This window comes from Carettochelys insculpta, chromosome 7 (genome assembly GCF_033958435.1).
Source record: "Carettochelys insculpta isolate YL-2023 chromosome 7, ASM3395843v1, whole genome shotgun sequence".
In the NCBI taxonomy this organism is placed as follows: domain Eukaryota; kingdom Metazoa; phylum Chordata; order Testudines; family Carettochelyidae; genus Carettochelys; species Carettochelys insculpta.
The window spans coordinates 1403677-1425919 of record NC_134143.1 but is presented as its reverse complement, the minus strand read 5'-3'; the positions used below and the strand labels follow the sequence as shown (position 1 = coordinate 1425919).

The window sequence follows — 22243 nt, the reverse complement described above, 5'->3', positions numbered from 1 at the left end:
GGACCTCTCTGAGGGCTCTCCTGCCTTCTGCTTCCTTCACCAAGGTAGTTTCATACATAACAAGCGCTTCCTTCACTCCCTGTTTCCAGACATGCCTGTCTGAGGCGAGCGAATGCCAGGTGTTCGCACTGATAGAGAGAGCACTGAGGTCACACTTGCACGTGTCCTTGTAGCGCAATTTAGGTCGCACTTTCGGCCTCTTCCCAGACGCCAGTTGGCCGAAGAGGAGGTGCTTCGGTATTCGGCCATCCGTCATGCGTGAGACGTGGCCCAGCCAGCGCATACGCCTCTGTTTGAGAACGGTGAATGTGGAGGCGGTGCCCTCTCAAGCACTGCGCTACTGGGGACCTTGTCCTGCCATGAGATACCGAGTATGCGCCTAAGGCAGCGCATGTGGAATGTGTTGAGCCGCTGCTCTTGTTTTGAGTGCAAAGTCCATGTTTCACTGGCGTACAGCAGTGTGCTCAAAACACAGCTATCAAGTGACAAGTTGCCCCAGGGCCAGTGAACCTCCTTCTCCCCCACCGAGCATTCACCAGGGTCTCTGGCCTTCAGGAAAAAACAGCCTTGGAGCTGTGATGGCTGAGTGGTTAAGGTGTTGGACTTGAAATCCAATAGGGTTTCCCTGCGCAGGTTCAAATCCTGCTCACAGCGAGGGCTGTGTTTTAGCCACATCCTGGAACCAGGACAATACAGCAGCACACACCCTGAGACACTGCCCAGGGGCTGTCTGTGAGCAGTGTGTATAATAGGGCTGGGGAGACTGTGGTTGGGTCGCTGCTGCTGGCCCAGCTGAAGGCTCAGCAGGTGGGTTTGGCCATGTCCATGCACATAACCCTGAGGCTTCCAGGTTACATGTTGGGCAGCTTGTGGCTGGGACAGAGAAAACACAAGCCACATATCACCAGGAAGGTCAGAGGGAGGCTGCACCTCTCCCAGGTTCCTGCTCCTCCCCTCTGGGGTAAACTTTGGAGAAGCAGAGCTCTGAGAAAAGCACTGAATGACCTGCCCCAGCTGGGGGTGTGCTGCAGAGGGAATATCAGGCCTGCAAACTCCCCAGCACGGCGTGGATGAAGGCTTCTGAAGGCTTTGTATGTCTGTGACCATCCTTGTAACTCCTCCCGTCCTCTTCATTTGTTTTCTCTTGATCACAAACTTTTTTTTCCCCACACTGCAGGGATGGGCGGCAGGGGGCCTATTGGGGTCAGAAGAGTGCTGTGGACATGCGAGTGGGGAGTTTAAATCACTTCTCACTGCACCAGAGCCTTCAGCAGGAGAGACACGGCATTGCCAGGAAGGGCCACCCCAGGCTCACAAGATCACACCAAAATCAGGACTCCAGGGATCTCTGGGCACACTGCCAAGTTCCAGCGCACCAACCGATCGCCTGAACCCTTCCATCTGGCTGGGCCAAAGACCTGGCTCCACCAGGCGCCAGTCACCCCACTCACTCTCGTGCAGGACAGGAGAGGGAAGCAGCTCAGAGAGCTTTAGGGCTGTGCATCAGAAAGGCAGCCCCAGGAGGTGCCTCTGACATTGAACTCAGACTGCAGGAAGCAGAGCCCTGAACAATGGCTCCAGCCCTCCCCACCTGCCCCTCACCCTTTGGGGCTGGCTGGCATTGCCCTCTGGACACCTCTCACCCTCAGCTGGCAGCATGGACTGTGTCCTCATTGCTTCTCTGCAGATCCTGTGTCTCCCAGGACTCCCTCTCTCTGCCCGGGGCTTTCTCAGCACCTGGCCCCACAAAGCTTCCACCAGACAGACAATCTGCTTTCCAGGCCCATTCCTGTGGCTATGGGCTTAGAACAACAGAATCCTGGGGCTGGAAGGGACCTCAGGAGATCATTGAGTCCAGCCTCCTCCTCAAAGCAGGAGCAACCCCAACTAAATCATCCCAGCCAGGGCTTTGTCAAGCCAGGGCTTAAAAACCTCCAGGGATGGAGATTTCACCACCTCTTCAGGTAACGCATTGCAGTTCTTCACCGCCCTTTTGAGGAAAATAAAAGCAGAACCAGCCCTGTGGTGGGCTATTACTGCCATGACTTGGATTTGAACCAAGGTTTCTGCAGCCACAGTGCAGAGTACTAACCACTGCACGATCATGGCCAGCTGGGGAAGATTTCCCGTGAGTTTTCCTTTCTTGGGCATCACCCCACAGTCTGGAGCCTGGACCACTGCTCCAGCTGTAGGCAGGACTCTTTGGGCTCCAGGGCACAAAGCAAATTAACAGCCAGTTGCCCAGAGAAGGACTTGAGCCCAGCACTGCCAGATTAAGAGCCTGATGGTCATCCAACTTCTGCTGGTAAAATGGGCTTTTCCTTTTGGCCCTCGATACAAGTGCAGTCAGGGCAGCATTAGAGGAATGTAAAATGTTCAAGAAGACCACATTGGAAAAGGCTGGGGGAGTTGCCTCAGGTGGGAAGCAGATGGTTCTGTCTTTTGTTGTACTTTTACATAACAGCTGTTCTCTGTGCAAGAAAGTGCCTCATTCTCCTGAAAAGAAAGAACCCTCTGGCTTCTTTTACAATGTGTCTCTTTTGACACAGATAGGCTACGTCTACACGTGAAGCCTACATCGAAGTAGCTTATTTCGATGTAGCAACATCGAAATAGGCTATTTCGATGAATAACGTCTACACGTCCTCCAGGGCTGGCAAGGTCCATGTTCAACTTCGACGTTGCGCAGCACCACATTGAAATACGCGTTGCGAGGGAACATCTACACGCCAAAGTACCACACATTGAAATAAGGGTGCCAGGCACAGCTGCAGACAGGGTCACAGGGCTGACTCAACAGCAAGCTGCTCCCTTAAAGGGCCCCTCCCAGACACCGTTGCACTAAACAACACAAGATCCACAGAGCCGACAACTGGTTGCAGACCCTGTGCCTGCAGCATGGATCCCCAGCTGCAGCAGCAGCAGCCAGAAGCCCTGGACTAAGGGCTGCTGCACACGGTGACCATAGAGCCCCGCAGGGGCTGGAGAGAGCGTCTCTCAACCCCTCAGCTGATGGCCGCCACGGCGGACCCCGCTATTTTGAAGTTGCGGGACGCGCAATGACTACACGGTCCCTACTTCAACGTTGAACGTCGAAGTAGGGCGCTATTCCGATCCCCTCATGAGGTTAGCGACTTCAACGTCTCGCCGCCTAACATCCAAGATAACTTCGAAATAGCGCCCGACTCGTGTAGCTGTGACGGGCGCTACTTCGAAGTTGGTGCCGCTACTTCGAAGTAGCATGCATGTGTAGACACGGCTATAGAGCCCTCAGCCTACAACCTATCCACCCTGCTCCTCCAGAAGACAGCGACCCACACCTTAAAAGGGCAAAAATTATGCAGCACACAAAAAATTCAATAAAATCACAGATTCATCCACACAGCACCTCAAATACATTTGGAAAAAACGGCATGAAACCTTCAAGAGCATACACATAAAACTCAAATTGTTAATACACATGAAACACAAACCCGGTAAAAATTCTCACACGTCTCTTTGCAGAGACATTTTTTCAAACAGACGAGAAAGAGAGAAGAAAAAAAAAAAAAAAAACAAGGAAGAAATTATACACCAAACCCACTGAAGGAGCTGGAGCTGGGGGAAAGCAAGTTCTTCTCACTTCACAGTGCCCCCACAGACAACTCGCAAAGCCTCCCCTTTGTGCAGTCCATTACCCAGAGGTGCGTCCAGCCAAATTTCAGCACCAGAACCAGGGGCTCCAGGAGCAAAGGCAGCGCGTGGATGAGGGACTCTGGACACACCGCACAATGCATTGTGGGTATGCAAAGGAGCATCACTGACTCTGCCCCAGAGAGCAGAGGAGCCGGGGTCTCCCAGCTGTGGCGGCTGCCCCAGAAAAGGGGTGATGACAGTTTTTATGCTGTGCCCCCTTTTTGGCCCTGCACTAAGCTGGTCCCCACAACCTGTGGGAGAACCATAGGAAGGGATGCTGGCCTGTGTCTGGTTGTGTAGATCAGTCTATTGCTGTTGGGGCAGAGAGGAGATTGTGACTTTCATTCCCCTTGGGCAAGTGTCTGTCCCTTTCCCAGCTGTGTACTGCACAGCTCAGGAGCTGGGAGAGACCAGAGCCCCTGAGCCATCCTTGGGAACAGGCCCTTCCCTCAGAGGCAGCTGCCCTATCTCTGCCTGCAGATGAACCAGGGCTGCCCAGTCCTTGCCAGGGCATTAAACAGGTGAGTGTCACACTGTCAGGCTGACGTAGGAGACAGGCTGGGCCCAGCAGCAACCAGAGCAGTGACCATGCCCCAGGGTCAGCATTTCCCCCAGGCACAGACTCCCCTCACCTCTTGCACACACTGGTCACAGACAGCCCCTGGGCAGTGTCTCAGGGCCTGTGCTGCATTATTATCCTGGTTCCAGGATGTGGCTAAAACACAGCCCCCGCTGTGAGCAGGAATTGAACCTGCGCAGGGAAACCCTATTGGATTTCTAGTCCAACGCCTTAACCACTCGGCCATCACAGCTGTGAAACTGTCTCTGCCCCCCCCCCCACCCCAGGCCAGAGGCCCTGGTGAATGCTCGGTGGGCCGAGGCTGGTCAGGAACACTGCCAGACAGCTGGTGGGGTTTGCTGCCCTCCCCTTTCCTCAGCCCCGGCCCCGGCAGTGTCCCTGGAAGCTGTGTGCTTGGGCGGCTGCTCAGGAGAGATGCAGGTGCTGCCCGGCTAATTAGCAGAGCCCCACAGGCAGCAGCCGGTGTTTCTCTTGGAGGTGCACATCTGCCCAGGCCTTGGTGCACAGAGCAAAATGTATTCTACGTCCCCAGGGAGCATTCGAGGGACCTGTGGCCCTCGGGCAGCAGATGGTGGGGGAGGGGGATCATTCTGCCCCAGTGAAAGTTCCATGGGGCAATCCATGGCCATTGACCACAGCCCTGTATCCCCCAGACCCCCCTTCAACCCATCTGAGCTGTGTCAGGAGCCCAGCCAGGGGACGCAGACGAGGGCCCCTCCTGGAGTGAGACTGACTTTAAGGACTTCTGACACTGGGGAATGAGGAGCTGCTGCTCCACATGACTGGCTGGTGCCAGGATGCTGCAGCCTTCAGCCACCTGTTCTCTGGCCTGAGCTCCGAGGGTCACCCCACCTGAACAGCTGAACTACTGGGGAGAAAAGTGAAGGAACTGTGGCAGGCCAACTACCAGGCCCAGGATGAGGCCAGCCACTCGAGGGGCAGTGGCCGCTACCTGCCCCACTTCCAGGAGCTCAACAGCCGCCTGGGACCCAAGGAGGCCGCACTGACCACATACGTCGTACACACGACCAGGTCAGATGGCGCTTGCCAGGGGGCTGCAGGAGGTGTCAGGACCAGTAGCAGGCAGCAGCTCCCACCCAACAGGCACAGGAACAGAAGCCCAGAGCCATGACAGGGGTTCCAGCAATGGGGTCCTCATCATCTCTGTGTCCTGAGAGGTCTCCATCTGGGCCCCCTCCATCTGGGCCTCCCTTCAGTTCCTCTAGGGACACCAAGGTAGGTTTCGTGCATGTTGGATGCCTGGCACAAGGGGAGGGGAGGCCAGCAGTGGCCCACTCACACAGCCACCAGCTCCAGTCTGGATGCACCCCACATGGCTGTACTCAGTGAGCCTCAGTGGGGGCCTCATGCAACACTCAGCACCTGCCCCTGAGGACAGCACCACAGGCTGCATGCCCAGGGAGGGAGGCTGAGCTACACTGCATATGTCCCACCCTCGCAGGGACCCCCCAGCCACACAGATCCCTCAGGGACCCCGGGCCAGATGGGGGGACAAGGTGGAGGGGGGCACACAGCCCCCAGGGCCAGGTCATGGTACTGATGGCCTTTCCCTGGGTCCCCTTCTGTCTCCAGAGCTGCACCATCCAGGGGCCAGACAAGGCCTGTACACAAGCCAGAAAGGCCCACACCAGAGGGCGAGGGGGCTGGAACTGCACCCCGAAGAGCGCCCACATGGGGCCAGTGCTGGGGCATGTGCTGGTGCCACTGTGGGGAGGAGGAAGCTGCTGCTGTCACTGCTCACACCACCCTGCAGGACGTGACTGCTGTCATGCAGGAGAGGCTGGTGATGGAGCAGGAGGCCTGGGATTGGGTGGCAGGCAGCCTGGACACCCTCACACAGGCTGTGCCCACGTGCATGGCTCAGCCTCCCACCCCATCACCAGTCCCTCCCACAGACCCTGCAGCTCCTCCCTGCACATGTCACTCACAGTGTCCCACAGTTCCCCCCACCCATCCACCCACAGACCCTGACATTGGTGCCCTGCTCCCACCCAACCTTCCCCCATCCCCTCCCTCCCTTCCTGTAGCCCACAGTGAGCCCAAGCCTGAGCCCACTGGACCCCTTCCTTGTCCCTACCTCCTGATGGTCCAAGCTCCATCCCAGCCCGTGTGAGAATATGGACTGTGGCCTCCCACCCGCTCCCCAGAGCCCTTTCTGAGTTCTGTTCCCCGACCCCCTCTCCAAGACCTCCTCTAAGTTCCATTGCCCCCACTGCCCACCCCAGGACCCCAATTGTCTATAGTCCCCCATCCCTCTTGTCAATCGTTTACACTTCTGTTTATGCAGTTTGGAATCCATTGCCAGAGTTTCATGAAATACTTTCCTTAGCAACACTCCCTGTCCCTGGTGTCTATTGGGAGGCCGGGAGGGTATGGGAGTGTTGCGGGGTGGGGTTGATAGCGAGAGTTGGGTGCGTGGGAAGGGAGTTGTGGTGGTGGCTGGATGTTGGGGGGTCACATGGGCCCCCGCACAAAGGCCTCCCAGAGGAACTTCCTGACCTGCACCCTGACCCTCTGTGCCTGACAGCATGGGAAAGCAGCCAGCTGCTTGCAGCCGTGGCCAGACCCAAAACCCACCCCTGCATGAACGGCTCTTGCTTTACCTCCACGGTGTTGTGGAGGGAGCAGCATGTACCCACCACATCCGTTACGTTGCGTGGGATGACCTCCAGTATCCTGAGGGTGCCCTGAAAGTGCCCTTCAGCCACCTAATATTGCAAGCCCAGTTTAGGAACTAAATAAAAATGTTCTGGCTGGGCTCAGTGTGTCCCCTGTAGGGCCAACTCAGCCACTGATGCAAGGGGTAAATGGCATTGGGCATTATATCGGGGGGCTAGTGGTGTCCCCATTTGGTAGCTCCCAGGTTGGGATGGATGTCTTCTCCTGCATGCTGCAGCAGAGCCATGAGTTGGAAGATACGGGCCTTGTGGGCTCACCCAGACAAACCCACCCAGAATGCCATAAATTGCCCCTTGCTGTCCACGCAGGTCTGGAGCACCCCAAAATGGTACCCCTTGCAATTGATGAAGATGCCTGTGCTGCATTCTGGGGCCTGGATAGTAATGTGGGTCCCATCCAGAGCTCTGAAGCACTTGGGGAAGTCCAGCTTCTGAGCCCCCATTAGGGTGACTTGCAGATCCCAGACACGGACAACCCAGTAAAGTAGGTTGTTTTTGATTGCCCAGAAGACCTGAATGGTGTGTGGGGAGAACATGTCCATGTGTGCGTGGTGGAGTGCTCCATGCATCCCCTTCCCCTCCCCCCACCAGGTCCCAGCCACCCCACCCTGTCCCTCTCCCCTGTCTCTGAGGGTCCCCCTTGCCTGGTAGCCCTCCTCCCCATGGTGGGGAGGTGCCCCAAGCATGCCCTACCTCCAGCAGAACAGCCGCAATGGTGGCCCTGCCCACCCCCAATTGATGGCCAAATGACTGGTGGCTGTCCAGGGTAGTGAGCCTCCACATAGCAATGGCTACCCCCTTGTGCAAGGGGAGTGTGGGCTGCACCTGTGTGTCATGGTGCTGGGGGGCAGGGGACGGCCAATGACTTAACTCCAGAAATAGCCTCTTTGTCTTACTGAAGTTGTGGGGCCAGCGGGTGTCATTCCAATCCCCCAGAACCAGCCTGTCCCATCACTCGCTGCTGGAGGGTGGCAGCTCGGAGCAGTGCCTACAGGCTGACCATGGTCTGGATGGGTCGGGCATCAGGGAGTCTCTGGGGGCCATTGTGTGCCACCAAGTGGCTTCTCCATGTGGTTGAGTTCTTGGTGCTCTGTGTACAAGCCAGCCCTTGGCATATGCAGAATGAGTGTGTTTTGGAGGAGCCCTTTAAAGGAGCACCAGGCTGCAGCCCCCAGAAGGGCTTATCTGCCTTGCTAGCGCAGCCACGGCATTTTCTGCCCCTTTTCTCCCAAAAGAGCACCCGGTGACATGTGGCTGCTTCCTTGCAAACCAAGGGCCTGGTCTTTTCAAAGAGCGGCTCACAATCTCCTTTCGCTTGGGGCGTGCGGACGCTCGCTTTCAAAAGCTGATCTGTCAGAAGGTGGCTTTGGAAAGTTTGCCTTTTGACATCACTCTGTGGTTCAGATTCAGCCAGCCACAGAGAAAAGGGTAGAAAAGCAGAACCAGGTCCTCACGTGAAAATTGCAGCATAGTGTAACAAAGGAAATGTGTGTGTATATCAAAAAAGGATAAAATTCTTTCAACAACTAAGAAACAAACTTTTAAACACCATTTTCACTCTTTCTGCTCCTGAACATTTCATGCAAAAGCAGCTAACGCAATTCTCCCCACACTAAAAATTTCTTTTAAACTTTACAATAAAAACCAACCACTCAGACTAGGTTCTCTTCTTCTTGCTTCCAAAAGAAAACAAGAACAATCATCAAGAACAAACAGCAGCACTGCTTGTTTACCTCATGCTCCAAAGAGAACACGTCAATTCATCATCATGGTTGGTAAGACCAAGAACACCCACATGCACTTCTCTAGCTACACACTACAGAAATGATCCCTAAAAGTACAGTCTTAAACACATACTCCTCAGCTGCACACCCAGCAGAACAGGCACAAGATTCCTGCCCATGGGGAACGTTTTCAAACAGCTGCTTCCACCCTCCTCCAACTAAGGGACAAAAGTCTAAAATCAACCACCCCTTTCGCTGAAGCCCAATTCACCCGCTTTGGGACGCAGTGTATCAGAGGTGGTCGCATGTGGCTGTTTGCAGACACACCCCTCCTGATTAGCATACAGCGCCCTTTGGAGTCAATCAAACCCTCTCCCTTTTACTTCCCCAATCTGCCACTTTTCTTACAGGCTCTCATGTGACAGGTATCAGGCACAGAGGACTCTGACAGGTTAGTTCCTTCTTGCCAGCTGTGCAGGTGATGTAAAAGGAAAGTAGAGAGGCACTGAAATCAACAGGCACCAATTGAAATGAAAACAAAAAAGCAGTCAAGTAGCATTTTAAAGACTAACAAAAGAATTTATGAGGTGAGCTTTGGTGGGACAGACCCACTTCTTCAGACCAGAGCCAGCCCAGAACAGACTCAATATTTTAGACACAGAGAACCAAAAACAGTAATCAAGGTTGACAAATCAGAAAAAAACTATCAATGTGAGCAAATAAGAGAGCAGAGTGGCAGGGCGGGGTGAGGGTCAAGAATTAGATTAAACCAAGTATGCAAAAGAGCCCCTATAATGTCCCAGAAAATTAGCATCCTGGTTGAAACCAAGTGTTACTGTGTGGAATTAGAATATGAAAGAGAGTTCAGCAGTTTCTCTTTCCAAAGCAGACTGAAAATTCTTTTTCAATAAGACGCAAACTCTTCCGTCATTAACAGAATGGCCCACTCCATTAAAATGTAGACTAACTGTTTTGTGGATCAGGAGTGTTTTGATGTCTGTTTTGTTCCCATTAACTCTTTGTCGCAGAGAGTTTGAAGTCTGTCCAATATACAAAGCACCCGGGCATTGTTGGCACATGATGGCATAAATGATGTTAGCAGAGGAACATGAGAATGTGCCTGTGATTCTGTGAATATTCTGGTTAGGTCCAGTGATGGTATCTCCAGAATAGATATGTGGGTAAAGCTGGTAGTGGGCTTTGTTGCAAGGAAAAGTCCCAGAACTGGTGTTCCTGCGGGATAGACTGTAGATATTGGTCAGAATCCTCGTAAGGTTGGGAAGTTGTCTGGAGAAGAGAACAGGCCTGTCACCAAGGGCCTTCTGGAGTGTGGCATCCCGATTAAGGAGAGGTTGTAAGTCTTTGACAATGCATTGCAGTGGTTTGAGTTGGGGGCTGTAGGTGATGACCAGTGGTGTTCTGTTCTTGGATTTTTTGGGCCTGTCTTGGAGTTGCTGGTCTCTGGGTATTCGTCTGGTCCTGTCAAGTTGTTTTTTTTTATTTCTCCTGGTGGGAAATTCAAGTTTATGAATATTTTGTAGAGATCTTGTAGTTTTTGGTCTCTGTCAGTTGGATCAGAGCAAATGCGATTATATCTAAGGGCTTGACTGGAAACAATGGATCTCGTTATGTGTGCAGGATGGAAACTAGAAGCGTGTAGGTAAGTATAGCAATCAGTGGGTTTCCGGTACAGTGTGGTACTGATCAGACCATCCTTGATTAGTACTGCAGTGTCCAGGAAATGTTTCTCTTGCGTGGAGTAATCGAGGCATAAGTTGATGGTGGGGTGGAGATTGTAAAAGTCTCTGTGGAATTCTTCTAGAATCTCTATACCATGAATCCAAATCATAATAATGTCATCAAGGTATCTTAAGTAGAGGAGGGCTAATAGGGGATGAGAGCTGAGGAATCGTTGTCACTTCCACAGCTAGGTCAGTGCAGGGCAGCTGATGTTAACCTAATGGTGTAATATAGACAAGGTCTTTGTCTCACTTCCCAGGTGGTGTTTCCAATTCAGCCGAAGCTGGTGGTGGTGGTCGTATTTGGCTAAAATCAAGGCAACTCATCTTTTAGGCTCTTGTGGACCCAGCTCAGGCATCCTGATGCTCATGGTCTTCCGGCCCCAAATGGTGAAAGCCTGGTCTGTGCCCTTTGCCTTGGGCTGCAAATATTATTTACTAAGCGATGATCCGTCTCTTTCTGGCCCAACCCAATCTGATGAGGCCATTTTTCAAGGTTGGGTTGAAAATGGTGTCGGGTCCCAGGAGTTGGGGGGTCAATGTTCCCTCTGACCTTTTCCATCCAGGTGTGGAATGCATTTTATACACACTCGTGACTGAGCAAATGTGCACCATCAGTAGAAACAAGAAACCGAGCTGGGGATGCTCTGCTAACGAGCTGGGGAGCATTGGAAACTCTGCTGAGCACTCGCACGAGCCCACCGGTTACAGGGAACACCGACGGCGGCTGCAGCACAAAGATGGAACTTGCTCAAGTAGGTGATTTTTCTCCCCATGTCTCTTTTTGTAAGGCAGCAAAAAGGGAAAGGTGGCTGGGACCCCCCAGTCGTTTGTCTGCCAACTAGGCCTGATTTGGGACAGAACAATTGTGGTGACTTAACATGGAGTCTTGGCCAGGGGCCTGAGACAGGGGAGCGTAAGAGGGGGAGCAGCAGAAGGCGCTGCTGGAGAGGTGCCAGTGAGTGCACTGTTGTTTGGTGGGAGTGAAGTGAGTTTGCTGGGTGTTTGCCGTTTGATGCTGATTGCAGGTGATTTCTGTGATGGTGTCAGGTGGGATTGTGTGTCTGGGAGGGTTTGATCCCTTGTTCCCTTGGTTGCCTTTGAGCAGCCTGAGGCTCAGCCTGCCCCTGTGTGGCTAAGGAGGGGGAAGGCCTGAGCTGGGTGAGCAGCTTTAAAAGCCACAGGCAGAGCAATAGGGGAGGGATGGAAACAGGGAAGTGTAAAAGGGAGTTTGATGGGATCAAGTTAATGCCTTTGGCTCTTTCTGAGCCCCTTGATGCTATTGAAATCTCCACAGCAGTTCCCATCCCCTGTGTGAGCAGAGAGGGACTCAGCCTGTTTTCTTTTCTCCCTTCCCTTCCACACCCCCAGGGCGTTGCAGGCACCACAGACAGGTGTGTGTCTCCCTCCGCTTCCCGTGGCATCATTCTGGCCACAGGCTGAGACCAGCCAACTAACCCAAGGCTCAGCTACCCGGTGGGGCTGGTGACACAGCTCCTGTTCTGCATTACAGAGCTGGCATTCATGCAGTTCTCAGAGCAGAGAAGAGAAGCCTGGTGCAGATGGTGGGTGTTGGCCCCTTGACTGTGTGGTCACACTGCCAGAGTGGGAGGTTCACCTTCACTCTCCCGAGAGGTTCATATCTGAATTCTGCCTCACTCTTGCCCCTGATCTAACAGAAATCCAAAGCAACCACTGGTGCGCTGTTCGGTGAGGCATTGAATCAAGGCCAGTTCAGCATGTGGAGAAAGCCACTCGCCTCAGGAAATGGATTTGAACCCACCTTTCCTTCTGGAGGCCAGAACATCCAGGGAAAGAAAAGACAGTATTTTACATCTGGCACCTTAGACCACGCAGCCATCCCGACACTGCTGGAAAGAATGCTCTTGAGCCACTAATTTTCTTTAATATTTTATGAGTCAGGCAGACAGTTTCCGTACACAACTGTAGCACAACTCTTTCAACACCAAACAGCCATTCTTCAGCACAGCAGGTTTTTATACACAGTCACCCTGACCTAATGCTGGGACGTGCTTTGACTTTAGCTGAAAAGAAATGGATGAAGGAGAAACTGCCAGTTTGCCACCCTGAGGGTTGGAATTCTTCTATCATCATCTTTGCTAGGAGGTGGCAACCAAGCACCCAAGTGATGGGAGCTCTTATTGGCTCATATTCTCCCCCATCCTTAGATATTAAAGTTTCATGAAAGGAAAAAAAAAACCAATGAGGAAGAAGGCAGAGCTCTTAAGGATTCTTCCAGAAATGAGCTGGCCCCACAGAAGAGGAAGCAGGACTGTTTCTACCTGGCTTAGAACAAGCAATTATTTACAAGTTCAACCAATGTGCTAACCACAACACTGCAGAAAATACACACTGGTGTTTTGGTGCTTTTCTGAAGTGTTCTCGGGAGCCAGTGCATCAGCAAGTTTCCCTTCGAAGAACGGGCAAGCAAAGGGCACGAAGAACTTCTAAAAACTTCATCAAGAGCAGTGGTGCAACAGCTTCTCCAATTTACCTTTTTCACAAGGAGGAGAAACAGAAACAAACCTTCCAACCAACAATGTTCAGATCTGCTCAATGTTTCCTGCCACCGCCCAGGGACCCCTTCAATAAACCAGGAAAGCAAAATGCAAGACCCTCAATGGATTCTCTTCTTGCCATTGGTTGCACCCACAGCACTTAGGAGAGGCAGACATGGTGTTCCCAGGCTCCAGCCCCAGTGCGCAGGAGGTCCAGCAGCACAGTCACAGCCCTGCCAGGCCCAGGAGAGGGAGCAGATGCAAACAAGCCCTAAAGGCAGAGTGCAGCGTGTAAGCTGGGGGAGAGAAGAGTCAGTGATACACAAGCAGCCGGTCCTCTGGTGTAAAGCACAGAGCTCAGGACTCTGCCTCTTGCAATCTGAGTTAAACTCCTCAGTAGGACTGCCTCAGTGTCCCTTCCTCACAGCAGTGCAGGCTTGTTCCACCTTTACTGCTCTACCCAGCTCTGAGCCCCTGCACAGGTAATGGCGCACAAGCTGCCTGCTTCAGTGACTGCTCCGCTCCTGTCCCCAGCATGTGCAAAAGCTTTCTCCCAATAGCACGTATGTTCCATACTGTTCAGGGGGTCACCGTCATGCCTGCCCTGCAGACAGCCACAGACACCCCAGCCAGGCTGCCACCTCCCCTCCGGCAGCCCCAGGTTTATTTAACACAAACCATCACCTTCCCCTTCTCAATGACACTTTTCCCATCACACTTTTGAACTCTCCATCTCTTGTCCTTGTGTAAGTGAGTCGGATGAGCACCGAGCTCCACATTTCTCACCGTCCCCTGGATAATCATAGCTCATGTACATGCCCAGTGCACAGCTGGAGCGAATGCAGAAAGCCCTGAAGCTGCAGAGCACTGAAGGGGGACAGTCAGCTGGGGAAAAGTTTTCTTCTCTCCTCCTTGGGCAGGTGAGGATAGAAATGAAGAGAAGAAAATCCTCTGCCACACTCCAAAGAGGATGAAATTATCCATTTGCACTGTCTTTGCTTCCACCAAATCGGAGAACAAGAACAGCCGTGTGCTACCAAAGGCCAAGACATCAGTGCAAGCTGGGAGAGACCTGCTGTATTGGCTGAGAAAATCAATATCCAGGCGGGAAAGAAACTGCCTGGGATGTGATGTGAACCCCTGACACTGGGGGTTAGAAGCCTTTCCACCATCTACCACAGGTCACAATCACTTCACCGATTCACCTCACATTCTGCTACCCAGCAGATGGAGTCAAGGGTGTATAAATGTAGGTGTGTATAAGTGTGTTGCAGAAAGTCCAGGTCTCCTCAGGGTCTCTCACAAGTACTGAGATGGAAACACAGGTAATATCAGGAAATTCTATGATATAAATCACTGATAGCAACTCCAGTTCCCAATTTCCTCTCCTCCAGCCCAAAGGCAGCTCTCTGGCGTAAACCACCCCCCAGCCCTTAGGATTTAGCCTCACTGTCCCTTAACCCCTTCCCCTTGGTCCCAAGCGGCCCCAGTTCCCCAGCGGGGGCTGCCCTGCAGAAGGGTTTAGTACCTCACAGGAAGTGCCCCACACCAGCTCTCCTTTGACACTGGAGAGTTTGCCTCTGTTCCCGCACTGAGAGATCCGTTATTTCCTTACAGCCTCTCCTGCGCCAGGAAGGCTTCACGGGCTGAATGACGAGTGTGTCAGGAAAGTGCCAATCAAACCAGCCAGTGATTCGATTTAAATGTAAGACTGAATTTCCCGACCTTGTGCTCCTGGGCAGCCTCCTCTGTGGGCAGCACCGTGTGAGCGCGGTGAGCCCAGGGTCCGTCACAGACCACACAGATGGGGCTTTGATCCTCTTCACAGAACAGTTTCAGAGCCTCCTGATGCTCCCCACACACCCCGTCCCCTCCGGCTCCCTTCACTGCCAGCAAACTCAGCCCTCTGAGCAGTTCCACTACGTTTGCAGGTGCCTGTTGGGCTGGAGGTGTCTCTGCCACACAGTTTCTTTGCACTGAGGGCAGGAGGGGGCTGGATCGGGACCCCCCCCCCAGCACTGGCTGAGGCAGGCTGGGCAGAAGTTGTACCCACACTCTGTAATCACGGGGTCCTTGAAATGCTCCAGACAGATGGGACACGTCGCTTCCTCCTGGAGACTTTTCGCAGGACTCACTGCAGCCCTGGCTCCCTCTGGGCTGGGGAACAGGGCTAGTTTCAGCTTCCTCAGTTCAGACTAGGCCCGGCCTGCAGCAAATACTGGGCATTCCCCTTCCTGGAACTGACTTGGCTCTTGGCTGGAGTGGGCAGAGCCAGCTGGTGTCATTGCAGCCCTGGGGGCTTTGGGGAAAAGCCAACCACACTTGGGTACCCAGCCTGCAATCTGCCACTTGTGCTGCTGTGGCAGGTCACTGGGGCTGCACGTGGAAACCAGAATCCCCCACTCTTGATAAGCTGCCATACCTGGGGGTGTCTAAGGGGTGATATTTAGCCCTAGGCAGAATTCAGTGAATTTAATCCATAGTTCTGACAGAATTAATATTTATAATATTTTACATTTATCTCCTGACACGCTCCCAGCTGCAAAGGTTTTATCCATTTCAATGGGCAGAGCCGTGGGAAGCTCTGCATGGTAGGAGGTGAGACAATACGGTGCTCAGACAGTATTTACTGAACGGCAGCAGACACCCACTCCAAACTCCAAACCTTGTAACCGTTAAAACCAAAACTGTCAAGAGCACATCTGGAACCCTCAGAACTCCACAGCCTGACATCCAACTCAGCCAAGGGCTCCCGTCGCCTCATCCCTCTGGGCCCTGTCTGTGCCCTTCAGTAATTCCAAACTGGAATTTCAGTTTCTGGAGTGAAATGGATATTTAGTGGCATCTACTGATCACAGAATCATAGAGTGCTAGGACAGGAAGGGACCTTGAGAGGTCATTGAGTCGAGCCCCCTGCCCTCATGGGGACCAAGTACTGTCTAGACCATCCCTGATACACATCTACCTAACCTGTTCTTAAATATCTCCAGAGATGGGGATTACAGAACCTCCCTTGGCAATTTATTTAAGTGTCTGACCACCCTGACAGTTAGGAACTTTTTCCGAATGTCCAACCTACACCTCCCTCGCTGCTCTGTTCATCAACAGTTAAACAGGCCGACTATGTAAGATCGCATGGAAGGAAGGAAAGTCCTGTAAGGAATGGGCAACATCCGCGCTGGTGACAATACACAAGAAGGGAAGTGCACAGAAGGATTGCCCTCACAAGTCATCGACGCACGCTGCTGCTGCTGGTACTGATGGACAGATTGAGATCAAAGATAAAGGAACATCTAACAGACAAGTAAGTGGGATTTGGAAAAGATAAAAGTATCATACAGCATATACAGACACTAAGATTAATAGCAGAGAACGCTCGCTGAAAGCACAAGGACATCTACAACTGCTTCATTGGTTGGGAAGGAGGCTCTTGAAGAGTTCCTCCAGGATTTCAACAGTTTCCACCCCACCATCAGCCTCAGTCTGGACCAGTTCACACAAGAGATCCACTTCCTGCACACTACTATGCAGATAAGTGATGGTCACATAAATACTACCCGATACCGAAAACCCACAGACCTCTATGCTTATCTACACGCCTCCAGATTCCATCCAGAGCAGACTACACGATGCATTGCGCACACCCAGGCACTAATGTACAGCCGGATTTGCTCGGATCCATCAGAGACAAACATCTACAAGACTTTTACCAAGCTTTCCTCAAACTACAATACCCACCTAAGGAAGTGAGGAAGCAGATTGACACAGCCAGATGGGTACCCAGACGCCGCCTGCCTCAAGACAGGCCTTGCAAAGAAAACAAGAGAACACCACTGGCTGTCACATAGAGACACGACCTAAGGCCTCTCCAATGTATCAATTGTGGTCTGCAAACCATCCTGGACAATGATCCTTCACTCTCACAGCCCTTGAGAGGCCTGTCCTTGCCTGCAGACAGCCTGCCAACCTGAAACAAAATCTCACCAGCAACTAACAAAAGGTCACAACACAGTAACTCTAAACTGGGCACCAAGCCCTGCAACAAACCTTGCTGCCAATTGTGCTCGCATATCTACACCATAAATATCATCACAGGACCGAACAGCAAGCACACTTTCAGGGGTTCCTTTAGCTCACATCTACTAATATAATATATGCCATCATGCACCAGCAACGCCTCACTGCGGTTTACATTGACCAAACTGGAGCGTCTCTATGGCCATGTCTACACTAGCCAAAAACTTCGAAATAGCCATGCAAATGGCCATTTCAAAGTTTACTAATGAAGCGATGAAATACATATTCAACGCCTCATTAGCATACGGGCGGCCGCGGCACTTCGAAATTGACGCGTCTCACCGCCACACGTCTCGTCCCGACGGGGCTCCTTTTCGACAGGACCCCGCCTATTTCGAAGGCCCCTTGTTCCCATCTGCTCATAGGAATGAGCAACTGAGCGAGCCGGCCTGCCCAGTGACAGCTCACAAGGGCCCTTTCAGAAAGGAGCAACAGTGAGCTGCAGGGTCACGGGGGCTCTGGAATTAGCTTGCTACCCCTCCCCCACTGCTCAGAATCCCAACTGGGCATCCCCTCTGCCCCTCCCCCACCACCCTGAACCCCAACCTGGCATCCCCCCCTCACACTCTGTCTTCCATTCCCCACTACCCTGAGCCCTGGCTGGGAATTCCCTCTGACCCTGCTGCCCCTCACCCGCTGTCCTACGCCCCTGCCGGATGTCCCCACAGACCCTGCCTATCCCCTCCCTCCGCTGCCTTGATCACGAGATTAACATGCCCCATGTTCCCTGGCAGAGGGTAACACCATCACCCCCTGCTGCAACGTCCTTCCCATGGAGGGACCCCAGCCTGCTGCCTGCTCCTGAGTTCAGCTGCTCCAGCTCACCCAGAGCACATGGCCTTGCACCAGCAGCTGCCCTGTCTGCTCTCCTACCCACAGGCACAGAGCCCAGAGGAGCAGACCCCACAGCTGTCACCCCAACTCCAGAACCTCCTGCCTGTGTAGTGCTGAACCTGCCCACCACAATGACTGACCTACAACTCACTGCTACCCGCTCTGGGGCATCACCATATTAGGTACATGGCTCACATGTGCATCACCACTTTCTCTCACCTGAGGCAGCCCATGGCCATGGCTTCCTCTTTGAAATTCAGCCTCCAGGTCAGAGCTGTTCTTCTCAGCAGGTGGGAGAGGAGATGTTCAAATGCTCTTTTGTGCCATTGCACACAGCCAAGCAGAGACAGCTCCAAATGCCCCCTCTACATTGAGAGCTTCCTGGGGAGCAGCCAAGCAGAAGGAAGGGGGGCCTGGTCTCACATTGCCTTGGAAGAAAAGGCTGCAGAAAATGGCTTGCACTGGAGAATGTGGGCATCTATCCCACTACCTCTTACATGCTAAGCAAGCGCTCTACCATTTGAGCTAATTCCCCTCTGGACAAGTAGAAGTTCTGCCCCAGTCACCTCATTGTTGAGTGCATCTGTCCCTGCCGCTCCCCTGGCTCCTTTCCTAAGATGACACTTGTAAAACCAGTTCCTATCAGCTGGCTGAGCTGTTTAGACACAGATGCTGATAAGGCCACGGTGCCGGTTTCAAGCTCTAGGTGAGCCCTTGGGGCATCTTGACTAAGTGGCCTGGCTGCTATGGATGGGGAGGTTCCAGCAGGCACAGGGAGCTGTGCAGGTCCAGTCTTGTGGGAGGGCTCTAAGGGAGTCCCTGCCTGCATCACAATGCCACTGCCTGGGGGTGCTGGTGCCTGGCAGCCTGGCTTTACAGTACCTGGTGTCCTCTGACCAGGTTCTGCTGGCTGTATCACCTCCCTGGGCTCAGACTTTCATTGAGCTGCCTCGGCAGGTGAGATACATGGAACAGGGGTGGCTCTGTGAACTGCAGAGGTCTGTAGCACGCGCTGCTTTGGCAGACGCTTCATTTCTGAGAGCAGCTGCAGAGGAGATGATGGTCAGTCAGTGTCTGTGGGAGGAGGGGTTCACATTGGGGCTCTGGGGCATATTTTTACGCTTTTAATTACTGACCATGTCTGTGATTTATTTGTGGAGCTGTTCGGGGAGTGCCCCATCTGGGTGTGTTCACGAGCCAGAGCTGTTTGAAGCACCCACCCGGGCTGAGGGGTACGACCAATGAACGAGCAGCACCCACCCGGGCTGAAGGGTACGACCTGTGAACGAGCGGCACCCACCGCTCTCCAAAGGGAGAGGCTAAACAGGGGTCCTTCCCCTTGTAATGTTGGGGCTTCCCTGGGCATTGGGCAGCCCCTGGCGTAGGGCAGGGAGAGCCATGAGCAGCAGGTGGGGAGGCCTGGGGGAATTGGGGAGAGAGCAGCAGATGGGTGGGCCGGTGGGAGGAGAGGTGAGAGCAGCAGGCAGACTTCAGTGGAAGAGGCAGAGCAGGGATGGGAGGAGGTGAACCGGGAGTGAGGGGAGAGCACAGGTGGGGCCTCGGAGGGAGGAGGCCTAGCGAGGAGTGTGGAGGGGACGGGGCCCAGTGAGCAAACCAGTGACCCCCCCCCCCGCACTTCTACAGAGCTCCAAGTGCTCAAATGAAGGTTCCACTTCTCGGGAGGTTCCAGCGCTGGCAGCAGCTGTTTGTGAAGAAAGGCTTTGGGAGCCTGGGGGGCCCCAATCTGCGTGTGCAGCCTGCACGTCCAAAGCGGCACTATCACAAACTCCACATCCACCATTATGCTAATGAGTCTCTGCATATTCATGTCAGCACCTCATTAGCATCTGCCAAAATCCCTCATTGTCCTGCCCCTTCCCAAGGGAGGGAGTAGTGGAGATGTGCCCTGTTTGTGTCTCTGCTCAGGGTTGTGAAAGTGACCTCTGGCATGAAGGGTGTAGTCACTGGCAGAGCCTCATCTTCACAGAGCTGAGCCATCCAGTGGCTTTTGGAGCCTGGGTATTGGGTTTTGTTGCACTTGGCTTTGGCCACTATAAGGCCACTTGCCTTTCTGATCCTTTTCTGTGACCCATAAGGGCTGTTCTCATGGTTTACATCAGGCAGGAGCAAAGGTTCGACATCAGGACCCACTTTTTCTCACTGCAGTCAGCTGGGACCCCCACCCTGGAAGGGATGAGCTGCGCTCCCTTGTTGAGCACAGGGGGGCTGGCGGGGGAAGCGGAGGACGCCGGCTGTGTGTGATTGCCTGGGTCAGTGCTTCCCAATTTTACTTGGCCACAGAACCCTTTTAAACTTGAAAGAATTTCACAGAATCCCTCATAACCCCTTAACCCCTCTCAGCCCCAAATCTGCCCCCCCCATCCCCAGGCTTAGCCCCTCTCAGCCCCAAATCTGCCCCCCCATCCCCAGGCTTAACCCCTCTCAGCCCAAATCTGCCCCCCCATCCCCAGGCTTAACCCCTCTCAGGCCAAATCTGCCCTCCCCCCCATCCCCAGGCTTAACCCCTCTCAGACCAAATCTGCCACCCTCATCCCCAGGCTTCATCCCTCTCAGCCTTTAGCTATCATTTTGGAAAATCATAGGAGAAGGGAGAGATTCCAGAAGACTGGGAAAGGGAAGATATAGTGCCCATCTATCAAAAGGGGAATAAGAATAAACTAGGAAACAACAGGCCAGTCAGCTTACCTTCGGTACCAGTAAAGATAATGGAGCAGGTAATTAAAGAAATCATCTGCAAGCACTTGGAAGGTGGTAAGGTGATACGAAACAGCCAACATGGATTTGTAAAGAACAAATCATGTCAAACCAATCTGATCGCTTTCTTTGATAAGATAACGAGCCCTGTGGATAGGGGAGAAGGGGTAGATGTGGTATACCTAGACTATAGTAAAGCATTGATACGGTCTCACATGATATTCTAGTAAAAAAACTCTGCAAATACAATTTAGATGAGGCTTCTATAAGGTGGGTGCATAACTGGCTGGATAATCGTACTCAGAGAGTAGTTCTTAATGGTTCTCAATCCTGCTGGAAAAGTATAACAAGTGGGGTTCTGTAGGGGTCTGTTTTAGGACCGGTTCTGTTCAATATCTTCATCAACGATTTACATATTGGCATAGAAAGTACACATTATGTTTGCAGATGATACCAAGCTGGGAGGGGTTGCAGCTGCTTTGGAGGATAGGGTCATAATTCAAAATGATCTGGATAAATTGGAGAAATGGTCTGAGGTAAACAGGATGAAGTTTAGTAAGGACAAATGCAAAGTGCTCCACTTGGGAAGGAACAATCAGTTTCACACATACAAAATGGGGAGAGACTGTCTGGGAACGACTACAGCAGACAGGGATCTAGGGGTTCTAGTGGGCCACAAGCTTAATATGAGTCAACAGTGTGATGCTGTTGCAAAAAAAGCAAACATGATTCTGGGATGCATAAACAGGCGTGTTGTGAACAAGACACGAGAAGTCATTCATCCGCTCTCCTATGCGCTGCACAGGCCTCAGCTGGAGTATTGTGTCCAGTTCTCGGCACCGCAGTTCAAGAAAGATGTGGAGAAATTGGAAAGGCTCAAGAAAAGAGCAACAAGAATGACCAAAGGTCTCGAGAACATGAGCTATGAAGAAAGGCTGAAAGAGTTGGGCTTGTTCAGTTTGGAAAAAAGAAGATTAAGGGGAGACATGAGAGCAGTTTTCAGGTATCTAAAAGGATGTTTTAAGGAGGAGGGAGAAAACTTGTACTTGTTAAACTCTGAGGCGAGAACAAGAGGCAATGGGCTTAAACTGCAGCGAGGGAGGTCTAGGTTGGACATTCGGAAAAAGTTCCTAACTGTCAGGGTGGTCAGACACTGGAATAAATTGCCAAGGGAGGTTGTGTAATCCCCATCTCTGGAGATATTTAAGAACAGGTTAGGTAGATGTGTATCAGGGAAGGTCTAGGACAGTGCTTGGTCCTGCAATGAGGGCAGGGGGCTGGACTCAATGACCTCTCAAGGTCCCTTCCTGTCCTAGCACTCTATGATTCTGTGATCAATAGATGCCAGTAAATATCCATTTCACTCCAGAAACTGAAATTCCAGTTTCGAATTACTGAAGGGCACAGACAGGGCCCAGAGGAATGAGGCGACGGGAGCCCTTGGCAGAGTTGGATGTCAGGCTGTGGAGTTCTGAGGGTTCCAGATGTGCTCTTGACAGTTTTGGTTTTAACGGTTACAAAGTTTGGAGTTTGGAGTGGGTGTCTGCTGCCGTTCAGAAAATACTGACTGAGCACCGTATTGTTTCACCTCCTACCATGCAGAGCTTCCCACGGCTCTGCCCATTGAAATGGATAAGACCTTTGCAGCTGGGAGCGTGTCAGGAGATAAATGTAAAATACT

At 52.6% G+C, this 22243-nt stretch overlaps 3 non-coding genes and 1 pseudogene across 3 annotated transcripts; 1 reads left to right on the top strand and 3 right to left on the bottom strand.

Moving 5' to 3' along the window:
- The first annotated feature begins 572 nt into the window (after positions 1-572).
- TRNAS-UGA (transfer RNA serine (anticodon UGA)) lies at positions 573-654 on the top strand. The gene has a single exon. It is a non-coding gene; the product is annotated as a tRNA-Ser (tRNA).
- Positions 655-2037: 1383 nt separating this feature from the next.
- TRNAH-GUG (transfer RNA histidin (anticodon GUG)) lies at positions 2038-2109 on the bottom strand. Its single transcript has one exon. It is a non-coding gene; the product is annotated as a tRNA-His (tRNA).
- A 2296-nt stretch (positions 2110-4405) lies between these two features.
- Positions 4406-4487, bottom strand: TRNAS-AGA (transfer RNA serine (anticodon AGA)). The gene has a single exon. It is a non-coding gene; the product is annotated as a tRNA-Ser (tRNA).
- A 4114-nt stretch (positions 4488-8601) lies between these two features.
- On the bottom strand, positions 8602-8801 carry LOC142016224 (small nucleolar RNA U3; annotated as a pseudogene).
- Between the last annotated feature and the right edge of the window lie 13442 nt (positions 8802-22243).